At 34.8% G+C, this 20,608-nt stretch overlaps 1 long non-coding RNA gene across 1 annotated transcript in view; it reads left to right on the top strand.

Moving 5' to 3' along the window:
* Positions 1 to 1,105: 1,105 nt before the first annotated feature.
* The window catches only part of LOC116737879, an 86,652-nt gene continuing 67,149 nt past the window's right edge, over positions 1,106 to 20,608 (top strand). Inside the window, exon 1 of the long non-coding RNA XR_004343181.1 lies at positions 1,106 to 1,159. This is a non-coding gene — a long non-coding RNA (uncharacterized LOC116737879). The remainder of the gene's footprint in view (positions 1,160 to 20,608) is intronic.

Genomic DNA, 20,608 nt, shown 5'->3' with positions numbered 1-20,608 from the left:
TCTAGATAAACTATGTGCATTGGGATTTAGTAATTTTTCTTCTTGAACCTAAAACTCTGAATTATTGGAGACAGAGCTCCATGGTTCAAAAGTTATGATTATGGATTTGTGCTAAGCTTTCCATGGTCTCCCTGGTCTTAGGTGACCGTTAAGGGTTTGAAGGATTTAATGCTCTGATTTTTTTCCCAGAGTGCACATTTTATGCAGCAGACAAAATCTGCCTGCATATGTATGTGAATCTAAAGGAAAGTCTTTAGGGAATCATGGCTCTTTCAAATATTAATAAATATAAGAAATCAATTTTAAAAGTTTCCAGTGATTTAAAATACCCTCCTCTTAACTGATTTTTAAAATTTGAATAGGTTATTAAAACACAAAGTCTTTCTAATGCTCCACATATCTATCCTTATTGCAGAATTATTTATAACCCTTAGAATTCCTTGTTATCATTAACTTAACTCAGCAGATATATGGGAAGGCTTGCCATCATTTTATTTGTGTATTTGAAAGCCAATACTCACTCCTCAAGGCGAGTCAGGCTAAGTAATTACAACTTCTCGCTTGATACTTAAAATGGAAAACCCACCACCATTTAATAGTATGTGCCTTTCTCCAAACTTTTCATAATTTGCCATCCCATTTAATAAGGAGAACGCAAATCTGTGCTTAAGTATAGCACCGATATATTTTGGCTTAAATATAGCCAAGAATAAGGGGAGAAAAGATAGTTGGTAGATAAAACAAACAAATATAAAATTATAAGACAGAAAATGGACATTAAATAAAAGTTCCAACAATGAGCTGAATCATCCACCAAAAGAAAGCTCGCTCTAACATAACTGTAGCTGTTATACATTTTTGATTTCATTGTGCCATTCTAAATTAGAAATACGGAACATTTTTCGTATGTTGTCTTTAAGCTAAATAAATAACATTCTACACTTTATTCTAGCTCACAGACACTACAATTTTTCAATAACCAATTCAGTCATTTTAATATCCTTCTCATAATAGGTTCATGTATCACAGTGTTAGTAAGCAATATGTGACAATAATATATTCATTCTTTTTGTAAAAAATAGATTCTTTACCAGGGACTGAAGAAGCACTAGTGGAAGAGGGGGAAGAATTTGAGAAAGCGTCTAAATTGACAGGACCTGTAAGTACACTCATTTACTTCCTTTTTTTTTAATTCCTAAAACTAATGTATATTACCAATAGGAAAATCTAAAAGGAATAGGAAATAATATTCTTTATATGAGAAGTGTCTTCAGATGTGCATCTGGTATATCCCACATAGTCATGCTGAGTGCTTGTATCAGTAGGTGGTCAGCTCGATTACAGGTATACAAGTGAGGCTGGACTTAGCTGTTTCAGCAATTGGGGAAAAAGATTTGAATAAGTTAGGAAAAACTAAGTTCTGCTTATTAACTGCTGGTTTGTGCACGTGAATATTCTAAAAGATTATGAGCTGCCATGCTAACCTTCATTATGTTTAACTATACACATCTTGATAAAAATCAAATGTTCTGCATATCCTGAATGTTTACATATAACATAAGCTTACTATTATTGGTGTGAAGTCTTTGTGATAGTTTTTGCTACACTGTGTCTCTTCAATAGAGTAGATTGGGAGAAAACCATTAGGTTTAAGATTTTCAATCAAATTTAGTGTTAAAAGAATAAACACAGAAAACATAAAATCTGCATGTAAATTCCAAATATAAAGTTCATGAAAGACTTTAAGTTGCTATCAAAGTCTTGCATCATCTTAAATTTAATATTTAAACTGGGTTTATAACTACAATATTCTCCTCATTAGCCTGTTAGGGCAGCTGTAACAAAGCACCACAGACTTGGGAGGCTTAAACAACAGAAATTTCTTTCTCACGGCTCCGGAGGCAAAAGTCTGAGATCTGAGTCTTAAGATTGGTTTCTTCTGAGGCCTCTCTCCTTCCTCTTAACTGATCTCCAGATATTAAAAGCTGGTAGCATCTCTCATCTGAGACTTTTTTTTTCAGCCAAAACACAATCTGTTCTTTCAACAAATTCTTACACTGTAGTTTTCAAAGATTTCAGTACCTCTGATACTTTCTCTGAGCATATTCCTGTTTGCCAAGCTCCACTGTAAAGTGTTGGTTCTGCCACAACCAAACCCAGGGTTCTGAATAGTGTTCCCACATCAGAAAGTATCACTGGGGATGTAGTTGATACAAATATTATTTTTGGATTATAATCTGGGGTTTTATTAACTTTTTAAAAAGGAACTTTCTGGCATTTATAAAATTCAGAATGTTTGGATAATCTCATGATGACAAAGGCATGTCACCATTCAGGTGGTGACAATGTTTCATTCATTACTGTTTGCAAACAGTTTTTAATCATCTGTGAATTTTGCCAAAGTCCAGGTATCTCCCTCATATGTAAAAGAATGCCACTAGACTCTTTTCCTAATCACTTTCTAAAATCAAGATGGATCCTGTCCCATAGTATTTGGCTTGCCTACTAATGCCTAATAACCCAAAGGGGTTATTACCCAAGTGATTTCAAACTGACCCTGAGAGATTTTCGCTTTCTTTTCACAGTGCTCACAAAGTGCTTTCCTAATGCAAAGATTTGTTCTAAGCCAATTTAGCTTGTTTTCACCTATCAGTTATTAGACTTTGGATTCTTAAAGATTCTACGATTCTATTTAATGTCAAAATAACTAATTCTTTTGAGAAGTATGCCGAATATAAATAATACATGTATAAATTTATATCGGGACCCTGAACATAATTTCTACTTGACAGCTGCTTTTATTATGAAGAAAACATGGATTACAGAAAAATTCAGATGATACTTTAGAAGCAAAATCCCTAAGTAATATTTTTTAAGATTGTATTTTTGGTAAATCAAAGAGAAAATTGTGGCTTTATCTAAATATTAATGGAGAATTGGAAGGAAGCTAAACTTTTTTCGTTATTACCGTAAGAAATGCAAAATACTTCAAAGCAAATTTTGAGTCACATCCTGTAAAAATATAAACATGCCACAAATGTTGAAATCCATCTAGAGTAGTTTCAACACATGCTGTCTTATTTGCTAACTTTCCATGTTGGGCATTGGATATTAATAAGTAGGTAAAAGACTCTTGAAAACTGTTTTCCCCAGTGGCTTAACTTGTGTTTAAAATATTTTGTGAATATTTGAATGAGGTAAAGGCAACATTTGGATTTACATTTTTATCCTCCCCCAAATAAACAGGTCATTTTTTTGAAATTTCCCTTTCCTCCTCCTCCTTCTGCATTCTGAAATGTCTCTTAGCATATGTACATGTTATGAAGTTTAAAGCTAGATGTGTCAGATAAATCTATTTATTAAAAATGAACCAGCAAAAAGAGACTCTTAGGAAGAAAATACCAAGCAGCAGATCCTGATTATGGCCTTTAGCTCACAAATAGAGTACAGACATTTTTTTTAGATCAATGATCCATAAAGATTTAATATCAATGATTTTTTAATTTCACAATTTCTATATCTTTCTCAATCTTAAAAATTCTATTTTGTTTTGAAAGTATGAAACACATATATGAGTCTAATGAGAAGATGAAAAGATAATTTAAAAAGGCATTTAACATTCAACATCTTACTTTTTTTTTCTTTGTAAATCTCTTCTTTAACTTATTCATTAGTCAATACCGATCAGCCCATCATGAACAGATTCCCATAAGATTTTATGTAGGTAGACATCATTTCCTAAAGTAGAAGAAAAATTTTAGAAAGGATTCCTGTAGGGAAAGTTTTCAGGAGGTACTAAAAGTTCTATTTTTAGTACATTTTCCTTGTGAAGAGCTTTATCTATTGATGAGTTATGTTTAACTACAATGATAGTAGTAATAATAATGCTACCACATATTTCTACAATATTTTTTGTTAAGCATTTTTACATACTTAATATCAACCATCTCTGAATTTTGCAAGTCCTTATGTATGTAGGATTGACAACCCTTCAGTGAAATCAGTAGTACTCTAAGTTTTAGGTGAGTATACTGAGCTTCCAAAAGATCTGGTGATTTGTCCCATGTCACACAGAGAAGACAGAACTGAGACTCCTATTTCCCAGTGCCTCACACTCTCACGGAACTTGTCGCGTCCATACAGTTACTAAGGCTCTAGGGTCACTATTAAATAGCACATATGAATATAGAAAAGATGAAAATTAGGCCATTATCAGCCACCAATATCAAAGGTAGAATTATTCATTAGATTAAGTAGATAGTATAAAAGTAGAAGTTTGAGGTACCGGATCATGACAGGTAGATTTTTTATAATATTTATATTTTTTAGTTTATTTATTTTGAGAGAGACAGAGAAAGTGTGAGCAGGAGAGGGGCGGAGAGAGGGACAACCAGAATGCCAAGCTGAGAGCATGGAGCTTTGATATGGGGCTCGAACTCACGAAACTGTGAGATCATGATCTGAGTCGAAATCAAGAGTGGGTCGCTTAACCGACCAAGCCACCCAGGCGACCCCATGACAAGTAGTTTTTTTATGAGTGGAAAGGATCAGTAAGTTTGGAACATAAAAGACTAGTTTTGCTTCGTCCTTACTTACCGTAGGCGTCTGAGAAACCATTGCAGCATGATAAGAAGCGGGATCTTAATATTAGCGGGGGACTTGGAAGGAAAGGGAAAGGCAAAATAATAACACGTTTCAGAAAACATACTTATGACAAACTTGATTCAAAAGTGACACAGGTGATTCTGGAATCATCTGGATTAGAGGTAAACTTTGATTACTTTTGATCTTGACTAATATTGTGCTTTGTTGGTTAGTAAATAAAAATTTTTGTTTAGTGATGTAGCGACAAGTGGATGGTGTCTGTCTCTTTCTCTTCATTGATTCTTTCTACTTGCACTCACAAGTAGTAAGGTGTAGACTTGATTGTCTGAAGTTGAAATACCCAACACATACCACATTTTCCCTATATCTCGTGAATATGAAGTTTAAAAAAAGTAAGTTTGGGTTAGATGTAAATATGATTCTCTTTTGATAACAACTATAATTGGAAGGCATGAAGATAAACACATGCAGACTTCTGGTAACACATACAACTGATGTACAAATTCAGAAAAGAATTTTGATAAGAAGAACATTGTTCTAAATGAATTTCTTTTTACTGGAAAAAAAATTAGGTGAATTAGTTGTGGTCAACAACACTTTATTCAGCCAATGAAGTGCATAGGTAGGCAGAGTTCTACCAGCATTTCTAGTCCCTGTCTGATTGTTATTTAGTACCACGGAATCTTCTTTCAATAAATCCTGGGTGCCCTTGGGAATTATGTTAAAAGAAGAATTCCACTACATACACGGAGCACTGATTGCTGAGAATGAAAGGAAATTTTGCAATCTGCTAAAATCTTATGACTTTTTGCAATATATAGGTTGCACAAACACCTTTTATTTCTCCACTCTAGAAACCAACACACTGTTTTCAAGCCAAATAGTGTGTGTCCCCATGGAGATTCACTCCTTTTATCCCATTTCTTCTTGCCAGATCTTTATTTCTTCTCTCATAAGGCACGCCAAAAAAGACATAGACATTTAAAAGGTATAAAATTATAAGATTATCATGTAGACTTAACAAGAATTGTACCAGTAGCTTTCCAGTATAAACCACAGGTAAGAATATTTAGGGGACCGTTAGACAATTTCTTTATGAATTTTGATACTCCTACTTTCTATCTTGTTTCTGACTAATATTCTTCCCTGCATGTAACCCTCCCCTCAGGAAAATTTTGTCTTTTCATTCTTTTCTCAACTCGACTATTTAAATGTTTCCAGTAAACATCTTCCAAATTCTTTTTCATACCCAAGTATAATTTCATGATAAATAAATATTGTTACACATATTTCGGAAGGTTTATAATTCTGTGTACACTGATTTAAACAGCTGGTCAATGGAAACAGTGTTGAATGAACTGGCTAATGAACATGTTGCAATTTTTTCTCTTATTATGTGTGGAGAAAAAATAGACACCAAGTAGCATTTATGGAATTAAGACTAAGCAAATTTCAACTGTACTCTTGCAAAGTAATAAAGAGAAGAAATGGATGTCATTATCATCTCTCCAGATAGAACTAATAAGTTAGGGTGGATTTGGTCTCTTGAAAGATACTGTGGACAAATTGCTGGCAGCTAATTGTAGCAACGAATTGTCTGCTAAGTAACAGCAATTAGTACGCGTTTTGCTCAACTCTGTAGGATTTTTACCATTTCTTTTTTCTTCTAGCCTGGGGAATTTTGTTTGGTCTGTATCATCCACAGATCTAGGACACCAAAAATACTGCTTAAAATTAAGTACTATAGTAGGAAAGTTATCTGACTACATTTTGGAATCTAGTGAGATTTTTTTCCTTTTGACATTTCAGGTCTGTTGATTTCTAACACATTGAAGATGGAAATATTTGCCTAAACCTATGCAAATATTATTTTTTAAAAAACTTCTATGAATTTTTAAAATGTAACTTCTAAATGTTACATTGGCATTGGGGAAAAAATGGCCTAAGATGATAAAGTATGACATAATAATTGTTAAAACATTGATTGTTTTAATTGCTTAATTTTGTTTTTGAGATAGTTGGAAGGAAGAATGACCTAATATGCACTGATGTAGAGCAAGAACAATTGATTTCTAAGCAAATCATAGGCATGCTGTTAATATTCTGAGGTCCCAACCCTTGATGAGTCCACTAATTCTTATAAATATGATGGGCAAAAGAGAAAATACATTTTGGCATTTTCAGTATTTTGACTTTATTGCTAATTATTTTTTTAGGGTGAGAGTAATTTATAAAGTAGCTAGAAATAACTCTAAATATAATATCTACATAGAAAAAAATGATAAAACTTCACTAAAAGATATAAAAATGACCTAAATATATATAAAATGTTGAGTGAGAAGATACTATAAAAAATTAGCAATTTTCTTAAATTTTTACATTTAATGCAACTTCAAAATCTCAGCTTAATTTTCATAAACCTTGATAGATTCATTCTAAAATTCATAGAGGAAATACAAGGCCCAAATACCAAAGACTGTATGGACAGAAAAGAGTGATGAGAGTTGACCTGCAACACCAGAATTAACTACTGGTTCAGGAATAGACAAGGGGACCAATGGAACTAACAGACAGACAGCCCAAAAGGCTCATAGCAATATAGAATTTGCTAAATGAGACGGCTGACATTATAAATCAGTGGGCAAAGGGTAGAACATTCTACAATGCTGAGACAACATATATACAGGGAAAAGATGATACAGTTTAGAAATTTACCATACTTAAATCAAAATCCAGAGAGATTAAGGGCATATTATTTTTATTCTCAAGTTAGATAACTAGTGCTAATTATTTATTAAAATGATTGCCAACTACTGAAAATTTCATTTTATTGGGGTATAAATAGACTGAAGAGGAAAAAAAGCAATATGGATTATGTTTGTGTAGTGAGGTAAAAACCCTATATATACTCTGATTAGGAAATGTGCAGGGTGTGTGTTGAAATGGCCTATTTTTGTGTGAAACATATTAAGTTAATATTAAGTCACTTAGTGGAGATAAAAAAAAAAAAAAACAGAAAGATCCTCCAAAAAGGTTTTCATTTACATATCATCTTCTTCTTCAGCTAAGAAAACTACATAGATTGCATAAAAATGATTGGATGCAAACTGCTTCCTACAAAAGCTTAAACATCTGTGGGCTTCCTTTCCCTCTGAACCAGAGTGATCTTACCAAGGTCATTTTTTTTTCTTTTTTCTTTTCTTTTTTTTTTTTTTTTTTCATATTATAAGAAGTGGTCACAATAAAGTTTGAGTGTCAGGAATGTGCTGATTCAAACTGAAAAAATACTATATATTTTGCTATTATGTTGACCTAACATGATGTGTATTAAAAGAGCATTAGGAAAAAAAATTATTTTAGGCATTACGTTTGAAAGGATCTTGACTGTTGGGTCATACTGAATGACCATCCCTTTTTAATACAGTGAACTCTTTTTCTTCTTTTCCAAGCATCACAGATTTTTAAAGAGATTTCCAAATGTTAATAAAATATGAACATCAATCTCAGCATTCAATGTGCAAAATATTTTTCAGCTACAATTTGCTTTAACTTTCTGGCATCTCTGTTACAGTTTTCTTTATTTCAAACTTGTTTATTTTTATTACAAAAATATAATACTATTTATTGTATAAATTCTGGAAAACCCAGTAAAAATATAACTTAAAATCCAAAATCATGACATATAATGATGAATTGTTATGTTTTAGTTTTCCAGTATTTTTAAGCATGTATATGGGTAAACATGTCCTATCATAATAGGACTGTAGTCAACAAGCAACATTACATTCTTCTTTACATAACATAATGACAATAGTCTCACATAAAATTCTTTGTAAACCTAATTTTAATACCTGTATATTACTGTATGCTTACCTGTTAAAAAATTTTTTTTAATGTTTATTTATTTTTGAGAGAGAGAGGGGAAGAGGCAGAGAGAGGGAGACAGAATCTGAAGCAGGCTCCAGGCTCTGAGCTGTCTGCACAGACCCCGATGCGGGGCTCAAACTGTGAAATCATGACTTGAGCTGAAGTTGGACGTCTAACCAACCGACCTACCCAGTTGCCCCTATTCTTACCTGTTTTGGTATCAGTTAGATCAATATCTGTATCTTTTTAAAGTTTAAGACTTTAATTTTAGTGTCAAACCATAACACAGAGATGTTATATTTGATTTAATGTTAGATTTTTAGTCTGATTATGCCCAACTAGTTTGTCCCAGATTGATGATGTTCACAAACTAGTGATAGATATGTAGGGATCTAGGCATTCCAGGCCCCCTGGTAACTGTTTTGAGGCCCATTCAGCTGCAAACAGACTATTCCAGACTCCACTGTGTGTTGTACAAGTATTATTTTCTATGTTTGGTTTGATGTGAAAAGGACTGAAAATACTGCTTTGGGTCACTTCTGAGATTTTGGGCTTGGACATAATGCTTTGGAGACCAACCATGCACAAAATCGTCAGTGTCTCAGTGTTTTCTTCAGGCTAGATTCTTTTAAAATTTTTAAAAAAATATTTATTTATTTTTGAGAGACAGAGTAAGACAGAGTGCAAGCAGGGGAGAGGCAGAGAGAGAAGGAGACACAGAATCCAAAGCAGGCTCCAGGCTCTGAGCAAGCTGTCAGCACAGAGCCCGACATGAGGTTCAAACCCACAAACCATGAGATCATGAGCTGAAGTCAGATGCTTAACTGACTGAGCCACCCAGGCGCCCCTAACTGAGGCTAGATTCTTAAAAGTGTATGAACTATTTCAGGTTCTTGATGCATAACCAGAAAAAGTCCATATGCCATTTTAGCCAGAAATCTCCAAAACCCTTAATAGAATTAAGTATGCTCATGAATAAACAAAAAATTCACAAAATCTACTTATCATACTGATAAATGTAAAATGGAACATCTTTGGTCCTTAAAGTTAGATTTCTTTGTTTACTAGCAAATTTCTTTGATTACTAATGGATAATTTTTACATATATGTTAGACACATGTAATTTCTATTTTTTATGAATTATTTTTCTTTGCCATTGACTATACTTCTTTTGGGGTGTTTGTTTTCCCGTTGACTTATTAGTATTTATTAGACATTAAAAATAATGACTTGTTCCACCCTATATTTGTGGTAAATATTTTCAGTAAATTTTTTTGCCTTTTAATGTTTTCATGATAGTTCTTTAAATTATACTGAAGCTATACTTTTTCTTATTTCTTTCATTCTTTTTAGACATAGCCCTCCATGTCAATATTAGATAAATATTTACCTAAAAGTTATTTACATTTCCCCTGAAATTCTTTTTATCAATTTTGAGTTCATTTTGGTGGTTGCTGTGAAGCATGGATCTAAACATAGTCTCAGACAACATTTGCTAGTGTCATTTGCTTTTGAGAACCATCCCTTTCTAATTAGTGTGAATTTTTTCTTTTCACTTAATTCACTAGGTATAATAATATCACAACTAGTATTTATTTAATTTTAATTTTTACCAGGTACTTTATAAATATTATTCCTCATTCTTTGCCAATAAGTCTTAATTATTTCCCAGCTGACAGATGAGGAGACTAAAATTTCAGATGTGATAATTTGCCTTGGGTTTCTCAGTTTGTAACCCAGCAAGCCAGGATTTTATTTGCCCCAAATCAGGGTCTGCTCACAACTATTCTACCACCTGGGCCAGGGAGAGTTAGCCTCCGTTGACTTGCATACTATTTTTGTTTTAGTTATTGTAGCTTTACATGTTTTAATATCAAATAGATAATCCCCTCACCTTCATTCTTCTTTTCCAAAATCAAAGAGTTTAACCATCATATAATAACTAGCTACTCTTTATCACAGCTCTGAAACATGCCTTTTGTACTTTTAAAAAGTACAGATTTAGGGTTTTGATCTTTTGAGAGAAGTTTGGTGTATCCTTTGCCAGAATATAGGAACCTACCAGTCGGTTTCTGCAGAATACTTAGTTTGCTTATATAAAAAGCATTTCACCAATGATTTTTGCTGTTTCTGAAAAAAGCTTAAATAATGTTTATGAAAATCTTATAAATTAGAGACAAAATTGATATCTTAACATCCAGTTATTTTGTTCAGGATATTGGGACATTTTGATTTGGAAATAACACAAGTTTTTTTTGGGAAAAAGGGAAGCTGAGTAATTCACAAATAAATATCTCTCTGTGATGTCACAACTATAAAAAGGTATTTGTATTTCTTAAGCATCATGAGTCAGATGCCTGTATTTATTTTATTTAAATCTGAATTTCTAGAAATTGTCATTTTCTTTTTAAGCTTTATGGCTTTTAATATTTATCAAGAAAGTATTTGCATTTCTTTTTTTTTTTTTTTTCAACATTTATTTATTTTTGGGACAGAGAGAGACAGAGCATGAACAGGGGAGGGGCAGAGAGAGAGAGAGACACAGAATCGGAAACAGGCTCCAGGCTCTGAGCCATCAGCCCAGAGCCCGATGCGGGGCTCGAACTCACGGACCGCGAGATCGTGACCTGGCTGAAGTCGGATGCTTAACCGACTGCGCCACCCAGGCGCCCCAAGTATTTGCATTTCAATAGTAATACAGCACACATGTCATAACAGGAAATTTCTAGAAAGATTGCTTAATCAAAGAAGAAATATAAAGGGTTTATTGCCTAAGGAGACAAACTTCAAATGACGTCAAGAAAACATAATCAAGAATTAGCAGGCATCTTTACTTGGAAACCACAAAAGTTGAGAAATATCCATGTAGAGTCTACTCTTCAAGAAGGGACAAAAATATCCCAGTCTGGAGGAACTGCAGGCCAAGGACAATAAAATGAGAGTGGACAGTACTTCAGATCTTAGACATACAAGTCATTTATCTCTGCCAGGGAAGCCATTCCTTTCCATTTGACTCTTTCCTGTGGTTCCACCACTTGAGATCAACTTGGGGGAAATCCATAATGCTTTGGTGGATTTGCCTCACTAGATTGCATTTCTGGTGGATCATAGGATGCATGAACTCTTCCTGACTCCAATTTTGCTTGCAGTCTTTTCCGTGCTCAACATATCTTCCACCTCCAAATCTCTTCTCTTTTCATTTCTTTCTTTTGACCAACCACCCTTGTCCTTGGTAGAGATTTCTTGCTACAGATTGCCATCACTGTTTCTCCCAGTCTAATCTAGGAAGCGGCAACCATTCTAGATTCCGCTGTCTGCATCGATCCTGGGTCAGGGAAGTCTCACTCACCATCTTAACATCTCTGCACTACTCGGTGTGGATTTATTTGTCCACATGAAAGTCCATCCCAAGAATTCTCCTCTGGCAGGCAGTGGACTACAAACCCTCGAGGAGGCCAGGTCTTTCCACTTGAGACTCACTGCTATAGATATTGACTGTTATGTAGAAAGGAAACTGGTTGAAAAAGGCTAGCAACTCTCTTAGACTGTATTTCCCTTGAGAGCAGGGACTCTGGCAATAACCATGTGAAATGCTTCAGCTTTATTTACATTAGCTTACTTAAAATTGTATAGAATTTGTATAGAATTGTATAGAATTTGTATAGAATTGTATAGTCATCCATTGTGCCTGGATGACTCAACGGGTTAAGCGTCCAACTCTTGATTTAGGCTCAAGTCATGATTTCACTGTTGTGAGATTGAGCCCTGTGTAAAGAAAGCTCCATGCTGGGTGTGGAGCCTGCTTAAGAATCTCTCCATCTACCTCTGCCCCTCCCCTGCTTTCTCTCTCTCTCAAAAAAAAAAAAAAAAGTGTTAGAATTGTATAACCACTCTGGGAGGTAAGTTTATCTCCATTTTTAGATGGAGACACTGTCTTGTTGAAGGTAAATAACTACCACTAACGATGGAAGTACGATTGGAACCTCCTATAGACTAAATGTTAGTATCCTCTCAAAATTTATATGTGGAAACCTATTCCTCTAATCCCCAGTGTGATGATAATTGGAGGTGGAGCCTTTGGGAGGTATTAGGTCATAAGAGTGGAGACTTCATGAATGGGATTAGTGCCCTTGTGGAAAAGACCCCAGAGAGTTCTCTTGCCCATTCTGACCTATGAGGACACAACAAGAAGACAGCCATCTGGGAGCCAGGACCTGGGCTCTCACCAGACAACACACAGAATCTGCAGGTACCTTGATCTTGGACTTACCAGTCTCCAGAACTATGAGAAGTAAATTTCTGTTTATAAGCCACCTAATCTATGATATTTTATTAAGGTAGGTCAAACGGACTGAGACAGGACCCAAAAGTGGGTGACTGGCACTGCTGGAATTCAAGTCATTTCTTTCCACTTGTTTTTGGAGGCCAAGGAGCAGGCATTAGTGCTTAGGAGAGGACCATTCTGGCCCGGTCTCCTCTCTAGTGAGAGCAGTTCCAGGATTACCTGTTTTATACATAAAACTTTGGTGTAACATTTGTTTTGAAAATGTGACTTGTCCTGCTATAAACGAACTTTGAAAATTACTGTTTAGATTATTCAGAAACTTGAGTATTTATTTTCTCGTAGAGCACTAACATTAACATCGAGCTTTCCTTTTCCATCACGTGAATGTTTTGTCTTTTTTGTTAAACACTTTTGAGGGCTCAAGGATTGAGAGAATTATAAAAGCTTTTTCTTCACAAGGAAATTCATAGTAGAGATTTTGAATGCTTTTAAAGTCCTGGAAAAATCATGTTAGGTTTGGTCAAGTAACAATGAAGCACATTGAAATTACATTAAGCAGGAGGATCGTAAACTTTTTTAAGACTGATAAAATGGGATATGGGGCAGTTATAATTTCTTATTCTTTGCATTATTTACAAATATGTCTGATGAATTCAGTCCTCATAGAGTTAATTATTTGACTGCATCTTTGAATTAATCCTCAATTTGAGGGAAGGAAAAGAAATAAGACCACATAAATGCAGTAAGTCATGAACAAATGAAAATGGTCAGAAATTCATGAGGAAGTGTTTTATACTTAGAGACTGACCCTCATCAATCTTATCAGTTTTGTTTTTAATGACATTAAATTTTAACTATCTTACTCCTGATCCAAATTTTTAAAGCACCAAATTTCCACTTTACTTTCTTTTTGTGATACTGCTTATTTATTCAAATTTTGTCCGTCGGGGCTTTTTCTACAGAGTGGTTAGTTCGTGACCTTAGAGTCAAGAACAGCTCTGTAGCATTTAGGAAAACCTCTTTATTCCACTGTTGATGGGTTTCCTGCTGGACAACAGAATACTGATGTTCTCCATTTCTTAGACTAGTGACTTTTCCATACAGCTGTTGACATAAAAGGAAAGCAAAGAAACTTACTAAATCCTCTTTTATATATTGGAGAGTCAAGCATAACATATTCATTTTATCTGTGGTTTTTTAGTCTTTGCTCAGCCATGATGTGCAAATGTCAAATAAATAGTTGACTTTTGATGTGTTTTCACACAGCAGTAAAACAGACTGTAACAAGGCAAACTTTGTCTTTACACATCTCTGTAGCTGGATTTCAAAAATCAGTAACTAACATTTATATGTTTATAAAATGCTTTCATATTATTCCAGCAATCTTGGAAGTAAGCAGTGTCGTTATCCCCATTTTAAAGATGTGAAAAGAAGCTCAGACAGAATAATTGCCCCAAATCCCATAAAACTAGAATTTCGTTTGGCTTATCCTGAATGCCTTTTAGAATTTGAGCAAATAGATGGCAGTGTAGCTTGCAAAATCACCCACCAAATTAGTTCAAGATTTTCATGGTATGGATTCTGAGATTATCAACATTATGATATTTTTACCAAGAATATAATAAGTAGAAAGTAAAATTTCTATTATAATGATTCATATTTATCTAAAGATATTCAGCACCTAGCACAGTGCCGACAGGAGGAGATGCTCAATTAATGGTTGTTGGCTTGAATTAAGGGAAGGAAAACCACTCTGCGAATATTTGGGTGTTCTTTTATTTATTAGCCACTTTTCCCAAAGGTCTGATGTCCTAAATAGAATATAATGGTGTGCTAGGACATAACATCACAACTCCTTTAAACGCATGTGAAGCCGCAGGTCTTCTGTCTTGCATACCCTCCAATTTGCCAGAGCAGGTTGCTTAGGCTGAGGGTTGTAGGATGATGTGGGTCTGAATAATTTCCATTTCGTGGCCTTTACCCTCTTTTGAAATTTCTCCTTTTGTCTAAATAGGTAACAGTGCGTCCTAATCAGATGTTTGAATGTGATGGGATATCATTACTATCATCATGGTTATTATGTCAGCATAACTTTAAGTAATGCAGTTGTGCTCAGGGTGGCATTAGAGACCAGGAGGCCCCAGTACCTTCAAGACATGTCCTTTCTTCTAAAACAGGCTTGGAAAGTGCTCCCTAAGCAGAATGCCCTTAAAACTGTCTTATTTTTGAGCTCTTATCTTATGGAAAAATAAATGCCCAATGTCTTCAACCTCTTTACCTATTGGCGCTTCCATTTTCTGTCCTTAGTGGAAACATGAAACGGACAATCCCCTACTTACGATGGTTCAACTAACGTCTTTTTGTTGTTTTGTTTTCGACTTTACCGTGGTGCAAGAGTATTATGCATTCAGTAGAAACTGTACTTCATATTTTGATTTTTTATCTTTTCCTGGACTAGCAGTGTATGACACGATACGGTATGGTATAGCAGCGGTGGCTCCCAGTCAGCCATGGAATCACGAGGGTAAGCCACCCGTGCACTTGAAACCATTCTGTTCCTGTACAACCATTCTGTTTTTCACCTTTGACACAAAATTCAATAAATTTCATGAGATATTCAATGCTTTACTGTAAAATAAGATTTGTGTTAGATTATTTTGCCCAGTTGTAGGCTAAAATAAGTGTTCTGAGCACATTTAAGGTAGGCTAAGCTAGGCTATGACGTTTGGTAGGTTAGATGTATTAGATGCATTTTCAATTTAGGATATTTTCAAGTTACAATAGATTTATTGGGATATAACGCCATTGTAAGTCAAGGAAAATCTATACTTTCCCAGGCATTTCTTCATTATTCGTGCTTTTATGCAAATACCCATTATTTTGTTATACCAGTTAGTTATAAGAGGCACTATTATGTTTATCCCGGTTTTTCATTACAAGTTACTAAAACCGTTCATTTTCAACTCTAAATAACAATTCTGCCTCTGAGGTTTGTAATGTCTGATACAATGTCAGTTTGCTGCTCATATTCCTCATTAAGGACTTTGATATTTATCACAACCAATCTATCCAACATGCTATCCTCAAGATTATTTTACATTCTGGTCTTCAATAGCTTCCAGCTAATTTCTCGATAGATTAATCTTCATTTTATTTGGTCTCTTTATGGAAATTGGTAGAGTTGACTACAATTTTTTTGTTCTTAAAGTTCCTGCTCCTTTTGTTTGCCGAGATACTATTCTCTTCTGACTATCTATCTCAGTCCTCTTTGCTAGGTTCATTCCTCCGTCTGCCCCCAAAAGTTTGGTGTTTACCAGTACACCTTCTTGTCTCTTGTCTCTCATCTTGCATATTCTCTCCAAGTAATGTCATTCGCACCCATGACTTCTGTTGGCTTTAAATCTAGTTCTGTCTTCTGGATCTGTCCCTACGATTCAGAGTCATATATACCAAATCAAACCAAACCAAGCCAAACACCACCACTATCACAAAAAGAAGAAAAACAACGACACAGAACCTATTCACCTGAGGGCCAATTGAAATTTCAATCTTAAAACATGAAAGCTGAAATCCTTAAAACGAACTTGTTTGGCCTTAATCCAGAATCCTCACTATCTCTCTGCCGGGCTCTTTTGAAAGATTATCTTTATGTCTTCAGTCTTTTACTCCATCAATCTATCTACTGAAGACCAGGGAGCTTTTTCTGAAATAAAAATCTGATCATGGTACTGTTTCTGGTAGGGTAACATTCAAACTAGTTGTTGGTTTGGTATACACGATTCTCAATAACCTGGCCCAGCTGTCTGTCCACCTTGTGTCCTACCCTTGGAAACATAGATGTTAGTTTCAGGTTTCAATATATTCTGTATTCTCGCTTCATGGAAAGCCTGTTTCTCACTTCTTTTATTTAAAAAAAAAAATTTAATGTTTATTTATTTTTGAGAGAGAGTGAGAGAGAGCGAGCGAGCACATACACGCACAAGCGGGGGAGGAGCAGAGAGAGGGAGACACAGAATCCTAATCAGCTCCAGGCTCTGAGCTGTCAGCACAGAACTGGCAAGGGGTTTAAACCCAGGAGCTGTGAGATTGTGACCTAAGCTGAAGTCGGGCACCTAACCGACTGAGCCACACAGGCACCCCGCCTCTTTTTCACTTCTTGAATCACCACGAAACCCCTATCTTCTATTAGCGTTAAGCCTTCTGAAATCGTTTCTTGACTCCCCTTGTTTATTTCCGGAGTGCCATTTGCCGCTGCTTTCCTGTGTCCATCTCAATCTCATGTGCTCTAATTCTTTAAGGAGTTGTATTAACCTATTTGTCTCAGTCTATTATATTCTAACCTTCTGAGGTTAGAAAGTGGTCTTATTTCTCTTTATCCGAAGGTATACTTATGCAGACAGAGGAATGAATGAATGAGTGAATGATTCCACTTTGGCCCTCAGAGAATAAAAATTGGTTATTTTTCTGTTTACTAATGACGTGATGCAATGTGTAGCTTTGTGTTGCAGTTGTTCTCTGACTGTTGTATCTGAGTGCAGAAAAACTCAAGAGGATAGTCATTCAGGTAGAGGTAGAAAAAAAAACAAAACCCCAAAAGTTCCATAATGCCCAGCATAAATACAGAAACTCTGTCCTTAAGGTTTTTAAACCAATTAGTCGGTCAATCAATAATTCAAACAATAAATAGTTGTCTACTCATTGTGCCTAGTGTGATAGAGAACACACAGACATGTTGGATATAATTTATATTCTTAAATGTATCAGCTAGTCATATGCATTAAGGCATTCACTAGAAATCAGGCTAAAATTTTATGTAGAAAATAATAAAAATTGCAGTAAGAACTGACTTTTATTGATTTCTTTCAATGTTCCAGTTGCTATGCTCAGTGTTCTCACACACAACATACAATTTTTGTCACACATTAGTTACAAATTATCTCCGTTTCATTAGAGTAAATTAATCAAAGATTAATTAGACTTGCTCAAGGACACAACGTATAAATTGTCCCGTGATAATTCAAACCAGGTGATCTGGTTCCCGAGCTTTCTATAGCCCAATAGCATCTCTGTTTAAGGGTACAAATTAAGGAGTAAGACAATTATTACTACAGAACACTAAAGTAGGCTTAAAAGCATAATACGGAACTCTTGAATGGAATACAACTTGAGAGAAGTCTTAAAAGGTTGGGAAGGTTCCTATGCATTGTGAGAAGGGGTAAAACCCAGTAGATGAGAAAGACATGAAGAAATCTTGAAGTTTAGAATAGGCAGTCTTTTTGCAAGGGCCACAGAAGCCTGTAATGTTGTAGCAGATTATTATTATTGTTGTTATTTTGAGTAGTAAAAAATAATGGTGGATTGTGGGTCCTGAATACTAGGTTGAGGGCAGTAGAGATCTCTGGATACCCCTGAGCTTGTTTTATTTATTTTGAAATATTTTTATTTATTTTGGAAAGTAGCCCTGATGGCTACTTGATTTGGTTAAATTAGAATGGAGAACATTATAGAAATGACAAGGGCACCAATTGGCATCTTTGTAATCCTTCAGTATGATGATGAATTTGTAAACCCAGAATAGCAATGAATAGCAAGAAGGAATAGCATGTTTTTTATCTTGCACTTTCCTGTATGCACTGTTTTTACTTTAGGAGATATAATTTATGTATCATAAAAATTCAACCATTTCAAGGATACAAGTCAATAATTTTTTATTAAATATCATGAGTTGTATAACCATCATCATAATTTGGTTTTAAGACATTATCATCATCCCAGTGAGATAACTCATGCTCCATTTACACTTACTCTCCATATGCACTCCCAGTCCCAGCAACCAGTAATCAATCAACTTTCTGTCTCCAGAGATGATTCGCCTATCCTGGACATTTCATATAAATGGAAATATACAGTATGTGGTCTGGCCTCCTTCATTTAACATAATGTTTTTGAGATTCATCTATGTTGTAATATGATCAGTAAGTTCATTCTTTTTCACTGATGAATCATAGTATTCCATTGCTAGATACACCATATTTTGATTATCCTTTCATGAGTTGATGGACATTTGAAATGAGTTTCCAATATTGGACTATTATTAATATGCTGCTATGAAAAGTCACATGCGAATCTTTTTGTGAATATGTTTACACTTTTTGTGGGAGATTCACATGAGTGGAATTGCTCCTTTGTGTGGTAAGTTTATATTTAACTTCTAAAGTTTTGCCTTTGCAATTTTTTAAGGGCACAAAATGAAAGGTGTGAAGCATAGAATTACGTACGATATGGCCTAGCAATTCCACTCATAGGCATAGACCCCCAAAACTGAAAACAGGTGTTCAGAGAAAAACCCTTATGACAGTTTCACAATAGCAAAAAAGTATAGATAAAATAAATAGAAAAAAAAAAAAAACAACCCCATCTCTATCAACTAATGAATAGATAAACAAAATATCATAATCTACACAAGAGAATATAATTAATCCATAAAAAAGTGAAGTTCTGATATATGCTACAATGTGGGAGAACATTGCAAATATTACACTAAGTGAAAGAAGATGGACACAAAAGTTTACATATTGTTCCATTTGTATGAAATATCCAGGATAGACAAATTCATAGAGATAGAAAGCAGATAAGGGGTTCTCAGGGACTGAGAGGAGAGGAGAAAGGGGAATCATTGCTTAATGGGTTTGGGGTTTACTTTTGTAACTTTTTGTAATTCTGTAATTACATAGTGGGGATGGTTGGATAGCACTGTGAATGTACTTAATTTTACTGATTCATACACTTTAAAATCGGTAAAATAATATATATTATGCATATTTTACCACAGTAAAAAGGATTAAATCTTTGTATGCCCCACAGACTGAAAATTTTTAAATGCACATGAATAAATTGATTTGCTTTGGTACATTGCTCTGGAGAGTCAGAAAGCTAACTTTCAAAGAAAGATTGTTCTTTCTTATGATCAATTAATCATTGTCATTGTCATCATCACTCGCTTATTCAGTGTTTACTATATCCGTACATTGGTCTCAGGGCTTTACAGACATTATTTCTAATTATCATAATATTCCAAATAAGCAGGAATTATTCCTAATTTTCAAGTTTAGGAAATAGAAGTTCCAAGGGGTTAACATATCCATAGTTACCGAGTTAGTAAATGCTGGATGTGTGAAAGAGACATTCTCTTTTACTCTAACGACTTTGGATTTTATACTATATTTTGTTCTTTCAAAATTGTTTGAGCATGTACTAGCTGGAAGGCATCATGCACAAAAGAATAGTAAAACAAAGCGTTGTTATTGAAGAAGGCAGAAGACCTGAAAAGGGACTCTAAATTGGAAACCTCAGTGTTTTAGGAAATTCACATTGTATTTTATGCTAGTGGACTCCTGGGCAAACTGGAACAATGACCATAATTTATCCCACATTGTAACATGACAGTTCCTAACTCAATATATTCTTACTATGAGCTGATTTCAAATATTCTGGCTTACTTCCAAGAAGAACACAGAGCTTATAACTTCAATTACATGGCATTTCAAGCAGAACCACGTCCTAATATTGGACTGAGGGATTAGAGTTGACTGCCGGGACAGCAACACAGTTCAGGAAAGAATAATTATTTTTAGATCACTTTGAGGACCAAGTGGACCAGCTTACCCTTGTGCTTGAAAACATCACAAAGGCTAACAGGCTTAATACTTGGCCTTAGTAGAAAAAGTAGGTTATGTGAAGTTGTGTACAGGATCTCAATGGAAAATTAAAAGTCTCACACTCCACATTGTATTGAGGGGTTAGAGGCTTGAATCACAATCAGCCTCCTAGACGGCGAGTTAGGATTTATTT

Source organism: Lynx canadensis, chromosome F2 (assembly GCF_007474595.2).
Source record: "Lynx canadensis isolate LIC74 chromosome F2, mLynCan4.pri.v2, whole genome shotgun sequence".
Classification (NCBI taxonomy): domain Eukaryota; kingdom Metazoa; phylum Chordata; class Mammalia; order Carnivora; family Felidae; genus Lynx; species Lynx canadensis.
This window is presented reverse-complemented; position numbering and strand designations above follow the sequence as displayed.